The following is a 6,837-nucleotide window of genomic DNA, read 5'->3' as shown; positions in this document are numbered from 1 at the left end:
CCTCAAGCTCCTATAGCATGCTCCATCTGGGCACAAAGAAAGCAGGAAATATCTTGGAATTTACATTCTCGCCAACCACAGGCCACCCTTAACCAATGACTGTGGATGCAAGAGTTCAAATACTCCAGATCCCTTTTTCTGATTGAGACAACTCTGAGATGTGACCAGGGTTTTCCCAATTCTTCCCCTGTGGGATTGAGCCTGTTACACCACCACCACAGGACTTTGCTTAATATTGCCTAAAGCCACTTCCTAATGAATCAGTTTTACAAGAACCCTCATCTTATGGTCAACTTCTATTATACTCCTGCTAGAAGTCCTTCTCTTCCTCATCCTGTTCCCCCATATCCTTAATTTTCCTAAAAACACTTTCTAATGAATTATTTTCATAGGGATCGTCATTTCAGATCTGCTTCTGGAGAACCTAGGACAGGAGTCATGGACTGTTTGGTTCCTCCTTTCTCTTTCTTTCCTCTTCTCTTCATTGATCCTTGAGGGTTGGGGCAAGGGAGAGGAGAATTCAAGGAAAAGAGCTCTGTGATCTGGTGCTATTGTGGCGGTCAAGTTGCTCTTCATGGCAGGCCTCCAACACTGGCCTTACTCGTGTGGTGCTTCAGAGACCCCTATGGGACCCCCTGCACCATACCAGCTCTTCACGAGGATGATGAGCTCTCTCATTGCCCTCTGTGATGGTCACCATTAGTTACTGCCCCAGATTGCAGCTGTATACCCACATCCTCTTTCAGCCTCACTGCCATGCAGTCCTCTTGGGCAGGGTCCTCTGTAGGTGGTTTAAGCTTGATATCCATGGGGTCCAGTCGGCTCACTGGTTCCCTGACAGACAACCAAGTGTAGCCCAATCAACTGATGAATGGGGCAGCTCCAGCCCAGGTTTATGTCTTCAGACTTCTCCTGTCAAGGACAAGTCTAGTTCTCCATGGTTACTCCAAAACTCCTCAGCACACATCCACAGGCTCCCTGCAAACTCTTCTTGCCCCTCTCAAATAGCAGTCCAATAGAGTGTGCAGCTTAACTACTATCTGGCCTGGTAGTGACATGCCTGTCTTACCCCCTTGAAGACAACTCCAGTCTCTACGCTGGTTCCCTTTGGACTCCATCATCTGGCCAATGGGGCATGGAGAAGCATTCCTCTCCCTGATATGGAGAGAAAAAAAGAGTTGAATCTCTCACTACATCTAAGAATTCCCTTGAAATAATACAGAGGCTGGGAAGAATGGCTTCTTTTTTATCATCTCTTAGTAAGTTGTGACTAGTTATGTTCAGCACCTCTCTGGGTTTCTTTTCCAGTTTGTTTGTTTTTTAATAAATTTATTTATTTATTTTTATTTTTGGCTGCGTTGGGTCTTTGTTGCTGCGTGCGGGCTTTCTCTAGTTGCAGCGAGTGGGGGTTACTTCATTGTGGTGTACGGGCTTCTCAATGCGGTGGCTTCTCTTGCTGCGGAGCACAGGCTCTAGGCGTGCAGGCTTCAGTAGTTGTGACATGTGGGCTCAGTAGTTGTGGCTCACAGGCTCTAGAGCATAGGCTCAGTAGTTGTGGCACACGGGCTTAGTTGCTCCACGGCATGTGGGATTTACCTGGACAAGGGCTCGAACCTGTGTCCCCTGCATCGGCAGGCAGATTCTTAACTACTTTGCAACCAGGGAAGTCCTTCTTTTCCAGCTTTATTGAGATATAATTGACACATAACATTGTGTAAGTTTAAGGTATACAATGTGTTGATTTGATACATTTATAAATTGCAAAATGATTATCATAGTATTAGCTACCACTTCCAACCCACCTCATATTTACCATTTCTTTTTTGTGGTGAGAACATCTCAGATCTGCTCTCTTAGCAACATTCAAGTATCTGATACAGTATTGTTAGCTATAATCACCATGCTGTACCTTAGATCCCCAAACTTGTTAATCTTATATAACTGGAAATCTGTGCCCTTTGACCTATATCTCCCCATTTCCCCCAACCCCCAGTTCTTCTCTGCTTTAAATGTATAAGCACTTACCAACAATCATTCTCAGTTTGGGGAATTCAGCCAAATTTCTATAAAAACAGGAAAAGTGTCATTTAACCTCCTATCTCAAGTAGTCATGTCACTTTTCTCAGTTCCTTAATTGGGCTTGCCAACATTTTATTTATCACAGTCTTTTTAGAAATGAGTTTTTGTTAAAAGGATAGACAAACTACAGATTTGGAGAAAATGTTTGCAAACCACATCTCCAACCAAAGGCTAGTATCTGGAATATATAAAGAATTCTCAAAACTCAACAGTAAAAAATGAAAAAGAAAATCCAATTAGAAAATGGGCAAAAGACATAAAGAGACATTGTGTCAAAGAGGATATATGGATGGAAAATAAGCACATAAAAAGACGCACAACATTAGCCATCAGGAAAATGCAAATTAAAACCACAGTAATATATCACCACACCTATTAGAATGGCATTAAAAATGAAAAATAAAAAATAGTGACAGCAACCAAATGCAGGTGAGGATGTGGACAAACCTCTCCAGAGGTTTTCCATACGAACCCGAGGGACACTGGGCAGGGAGGAACGCAGCGCAGGACACCAGCAGCAGAATTCAAGCAAGTAGCACCAGAATCCTCTTGATGGCCCCAAAGACCAACCACTGGGTCCCAACCACATCTGTTACACCGTCTCCTTCCACTCTCCCAGATGAAAAAAGCCTGTGAGAGCCGGGTATAGTGACTGCGAGGCCCGCACCAAAGGCGCGTCAGTGGTGATTTTCAGACCTCAGGGTTAACGGGAACATCCTAAAGAGAGGGAAAGTTCCCATCCAAGGGATCAGGCCTAGAATAGGGTCAGCTCTCTCCACAGCACATAGCAAATGGAAAACACTGGGTGAGGCATATAAAATGGTGAAGGGAGATCATTTTCAACCTAGAATTCCATATTTTCACAAATGATCAATCAAGCTATCCAAAAAAGTCCCTTCCTTTTCCAGGAAGCTACTGGAGGGGATGCTTCAATAAAACAAGGGGATAAACCAAGAAAGAACACACGGATCCAGGGAAGAGAGGATCCAGCCCAGGAGAAAGAGGCGGTCCAGGGGTTTCCCAGGATTATCGGGAAGTCCCAAGAAAACTGCTGGCAGGGGGAGGTATGGTGTGGGGCGGAGAACGGGGGAGGGGAAGGTACAAAAGTGGATCAACAGGAAGCCTAAGGGAGCTTGAGCTCAAGGCCCGATTGTGGGCCCCTTACATGGTACCCGAGGCCATGATCAGAAGTTTTTGTCAATTATAAAAACCAATAACTGACTATAACCAGCTAAGATGACCATGTCACTTTTTTTTTAAATTAATTAATTTATTTATGGATGTGTTGGGTCTTCGTTTCTGTGCGAGGGCTTTCTCTAGTTGTGGCAAGTGGGGGCCACTCCTCATCGCAGTGCGCAGGCCTCTCACTATCGTGGCCTCTCTTGTTGCGGAGCACAGGCTCCAGACGCGCAGGCTCAGTAATTGTGGCTCACAGGGCCAGCTGCTCCGTGGCATGTGGGATCTTCCCAGACCAGGGCTCGAACCCGTGTATCCTGCATTGGCAGGCGGACTCTCAACCACTGCGCCACCAGGGAAGCCCCCGACCATGTCACTTTTAACTCCGACTTCTCCTTCACATTTCCCTCTGTGTCAGATGGCCTTTTTTTTTTTGCGGTACACGGGCCTCTCACTGTCGCGGCCTCTCTTGCTGTGGAGCACAGGCTCCGGACGCGCAGGCTCAGCGGCCATGGCTCACGGGCCCAGCCGCTCTGCAGCATGTGGGATCTTCCCGGACCAGGGCACGAACCCGTGTCCCCTGCATTGGCAGGCGGACTCTCAACCACTGCGCCACCAGGGAAGCCCCAGATGGCCTTTTTTTAATCCAGCTAAGAAGCTGGGTTGGAAATACGTGTTTGGCTTGAGTGGAGAGGGACCCTGCTATGTGCTTTGCAGTCACATCATTCATCCTTAGGGTTGGCTCACCTGCCCAGGCATGGCTTTCACGGGCACTGTTGGCATCCACTGTGTAGACTCACTTGGAGGTGACATGAAGGTGGCCATGAGCTTCCCTGAAGCACTGACATCAGTAGTAAAGAGGAAACATGCTAGAGGAAACCCTCAATTATCCTTCTCTTCTCTCTGTGGAAAATCACCTTACAACACCTTTGTCACATGCAGAAGTAAACAAAAAGTATGCAGCCAAAAAGTGTGGGGAAAATGGATTTCACAGGTGTGTTGGAAAATTATTAAAAATATTATATCAGTTTTCTGTATTTTGTGATGTTTATGGTAGCTTTCAGCTTGTTTTTTGTCCTAACTTAAGAGCAATTTTTATGCTTAATTTTGTATTCATAATTTTGTATTTTTTCCTAAGGAGGCCTCTCCAAAACTGTGTACATTTCAGGCCCCATAAAACTTGGATTCACCCTGGTGGCTCTTCGAAAAAACTACAGCTGAAGTGCTGGCTATGTGACCAGTTTGCACGTGCAGAAAATTATGTTGTCAGCCTTTTTACAGTTAAGGAAGACTTTGCAATTGTTTCAAAGAATATGAAGCAAATTTTTCAACTATTAACTTCAGAAAAAACAAAAGTTGTGCAAGAAAGGAAATGTAATCAGATTATACTACTTGGTTCAGCAGTTAACAATATTGACACAGCCATAACCGACACAGATTCTGAATTAGGATTTAAGCAAAAATTGCTATAGACTAAATTGGAAAATTGTGCCTATCTACGTGATGAAAAGTGACTAAATAATGTCTACAACTGATAAAGAGATATCAGTTTGTGCATATTATTTAGAAGTACAAATGTGAACACTAAGGGAAACAGCTAAAACACTAAAAGTGGTTTCTCTAAGCAGCAGGAGTGGCTGAAGGAAACAGTTCCTGTAACTGCTTCCAGCCCTACAAGACTTTAAATTGTATGTATTATTTGTCATAATTTTTTAATTTAATGCCAATTACATACATTTTGAAGGAAAAGTCCTAGAAAAATTTGCAGCTGAAAATTGTGAAGTCTTGACCCAGCACAAGCTTAGAAGCAAAAATTGCTTGAAACATTATATGTGAAAACAAACAAAAATAGCAATTACCCACCACAGAGAATGATTAAATAATATATGGCACATCCATACTTTGGAATTCTCTACCCCTGCTAAATGCAGTGAAGTAAAACCTCTCAGGAAATAGCATAGATTGAATCAATGAGACACTGGAGAGTGAAAAAACAAGCTACTAATAACATGTAGTAACACATATATGCACATACACAGGAAACATCCTGACAGGAACCCTGTAATGGTTCATTTTTATGTGTCAACTTGACTGGGGCTCAGGGTGCCCAGATATTTGGTCCAACATTATTCTGAGTGTGTCTGTGAGAGTGTTTTGGATAAGATGAACATTGGAATTGGGAAAACAGATTGCCCTCCCTAATGTAGGTGGGCCTCACCCAATCAGTTGAAGCCAAGAAGAGAACAAGAAGGCTGGCCCGGGTTTCCCTGGTGGCGCAGTGGTTGAGGGTCCACCTGCCGATGCAGGGGACACGGGTTCGTGCCCCGGTCCGGGAGGATCCTACGTGCCGTGGAGTGGCTGGGCCCATGAGCCATGGCCGCTGAGCCTGCGCGTCCGGAGCCTGTGCTCCGCAACAGGAGAGGCCACAACAGTGAGAGGCCCGCGTACCGCAAAAAAAAAAAAAAAAAAAAAAAAGAAGGCTGGCCCTCTCATGAGTAAGAGAGTTCTTCCTGCCTGACCCTCTCCAAACTGGCACATGGAAACATTGGCTCTTCCTGGGTCTTGAGCCTTCAGACTCAGACAGGAACCTTGGGGCTCTTCAGCTCACCTGCAGAACTCGCGAGTTGTCAGCCTCCATAATCACATGAGCCAATATATCTCCTATTGGTACATATACATCCTATCGACTGTTTCTTTGGAGACCCTTGACTAATACAATATCCATGAAATTGTTAACTCTGTGGAGAAGTGAGAAGGGTGAGGGGAGGAGACTCCCAGTGTGTGTGTGTGTTTGAAACATTTTAAACTACTAGTATATATTACTTTTGTAATAAAAATAAAACCAAAAAATCTAATTGATTACAGACTCCTTTAAGATCAGTTTCAGAATGATCTTGGAAGGTGCAGTTTACCCACTGTGGAAACTGTTGGAGACACCATGTGCTGGAGACACATCTAGGTCTATCTGGGGTCATACCAATCCTCCTTCTCTTAGCACACCTTTGTCACTGACCTTCGCCAGCCCAGTTCAAAGTTCCCAGGCTGACAGTGGAGCAGGGGTGTTCCCTGGAACCTCTTCTGGAGGGGATCCCAACTGCAGGGAACCCCTCAGGGTGTGGGCAGACCCTCCAGCCCCGGCCCAGCCAGTTCCCCGCCCCCGCCAGTGCCTTCCACGGGGCCTTCCTCTGTTTCAATCCTCTTCCCTCCCCTCCCTGACCCTCATCTTCAAGATTAGGTGTCGCACTTAAGCGTTCTCTCTTCCAGACCCTCTCCCTCCCTCTTCTTTGTACCCTACAGTTCCCAATTCCAAATAACCAATCCACGCAGAGTTTCAAGTATCTGTCCTTTTCCTACTCCACTGAGGAGGCCAAAAATTATAATAGTAATTACAGTGACTTTCAGAAGGAGGCGGGATCTCAGTTTCCCCAAGGTCTGAGCTTCTTCAACCACCCCCTTCTATCTCTCCTCAACCCCTCCCCACATCCCTGAGGACTCTCTTCTTCCTTTCTTCAAAATGCCCAGTGGAGGACTTGGAGGAGGCGGGGTGCAGGTCAGAGGTCTGCTGGAGGTCAGAGGTCTGCT

This window comes from Mesoplodon densirostris, chromosome 18, assembly GCF_025265405.1.
Source record: "Mesoplodon densirostris isolate mMesDen1 chromosome 18, mMesDen1 primary haplotype, whole genome shotgun sequence".
NCBI classification, from domain to species: Eukaryota; Metazoa; Chordata; class Mammalia; order Artiodactyla; family Ziphiidae; genus Mesoplodon; species Mesoplodon densirostris.
This window is presented reverse-complemented; position numbering follows the sequence as displayed.